Source organism: Bison bison, unplaced genomic scaffold, assembly GCF_000754665.1.
Source record: "Bison bison bison isolate TAMUID 2011002044 unplaced genomic scaffold, Bison_UMD1.0 scf7180017850251, whole genome shotgun sequence".
Taxonomy (NCBI): Eukaryota; Metazoa; Chordata; class Mammalia; order Artiodactyla; family Bovidae; genus Bison; species Bison bison.
Window position 1 is genome coordinate 13,205 of NW_011480824.1, and position 1,999 is coordinate 15,203.

A 1,999-nucleotide genomic window follows, 5' to 3' on the forward strand; every position below is an offset into this window, starting at 1 on the left:
AGAGTCAAAGGGATGAAATGTACAGTGTGGAGAATATAGGTGATAGTAATGTAATATCTCTGTAGGATGACAGATGGTAACTAGGCTTGTGATCATTTTATAATATACAGAAATATCTAGTTTCTACGTTGTACACCAGAGACAAACAGTGTTGTAGGCCAAGTATACTTCAAGAGACAAACAAACAAACTCATAGAAAAATAGATAAGATTTGTGGTTACCAGAGGTGGGGGGGGTGGGGGTTGGATGAAGGTGGTCAAAAGGTGCATAATTCTAGTTACAAAATAAATAAGTATAGGAATGTAATGTACATTAATCATGTTGTATATGAAAGATGTTAAGAGTAAATCCTAAGAGTTCTCATCACAAGGAAAAAGATATTATTTCTCTTTTATTTTATCTCTATATGAGGTGATAGATGTTTGCTAAATTTATCATGGTTATCATTTCATGATGTATGTAAGTGTAAGAGAACAAAACTTGCCACCCCAAAATGTTTCTTTCGCATGTAGATTATTTCAAGCTGGAGGAAAAAAATCTAGGCCCAAAAGTCTCAGGAAGAAAGTTTGACCTTGCTCCTAACTGCCTAAAAATTTTACATAAAGGGCCTATTCCCCAGTAGAGCTATCACCAGAGATATCTACAAAGAATATGGCTAGTTGTGGTGGGGAAAACACAGCAGAGCCTAGAGATCTAAGACAGGTCTGTGTCCTATTGTCTGCATGGCCCATTTACCAAACATTTCCTTTTCTGTCTTTATATGAACCACTTTGCTTTCCTTTGAAGTCTCAAATACTATCCATGACATCCTCTTTTGTCTTTAGTTAAAGATGGTATTTAAGTTGAGGTTTTCAGCCATATGTTCATGTTTTTAAACTTTGATTTTTTTTCTGGTTAATTTGTCTTATGATGTTTTACTTCTTAGACCAGCTGGAAGAATCTAGATGGGTAAAGGAAAATTTCTTACTGCCCAACATAATTCAAATCATTATGCTGTGTGCCTTTAACTTAGTCTTAAACGTCAATGTCAATTATATCTCCAAAACCTGGTAGAGAAAATAAATAATTTATAATTAAGTTGCCATGTAAAACTTATTTGTTTTTGTCCAGCCTATAAAATTAATATGTTCATATAATTTGAATTTAATTGGATTTAGCTTTTTATGAAAAATAAGAAAACAATATTTCTGTCATTCATTTGTTTAATAAGTATTTATTAGGCATTGAAATTGTGTAAAGTTGAAAGAAATAAGCATTTTCATTTGATTATGAGTAAAATGTAGTTATGACATATCAATATAATGTTAATATTGTGAATAAATTTCCTACATCTTTGTACCTTGAGATCCTCTCAAAATGTCCTTATATTTGCATGCATTTCATTTATTATACAATGTATTCTGATACTTTGGCCCGGTAATACTCATTTAATTCTTATATGAAGATAAAATATCCTGAGGTGAAGTATCAGTGAACGTTTGATTTATATTAAGAAACAGAATGACCCTGGTGGGAACTAAAATGTCTTTCACTAATACCTTAATAAAGAGTAAGATAATGTTTTATGACCAATTAGCTCCCTAGTGGGATTTTAAGGATGCCTAAGTCAAGAGATACCTTGAGTAACAGGCAAATTTGTCCTTGGAGTACAAAATGAAGCAGGGAAAATGCTAACAGAGTTTTGCCAAGAGAACACACCAATCATAGCAAACACCCTCTTCCAACAACACAAGTGATGACTCTACACATGGACATCACCAGATGGTCAATACCAAAATCAGATTGATTACATTCTTTGCAGCCAAAGATGGAGAAGCTCTATACGGTCAGCAAAAACAAGACCAGAGCCAACTGTGGCTGAGATCAAGAGCTCATTGCAAAATTCAGACTTAAATTGAAGAAAGTAGGGAAAACCACTAGACCATTCAGGTATGAAAGTGAAAGTGAAAGTAGCTCAGTCATGTCCAACTCTTTGCGACCCTATGGACCCTATGGAGAG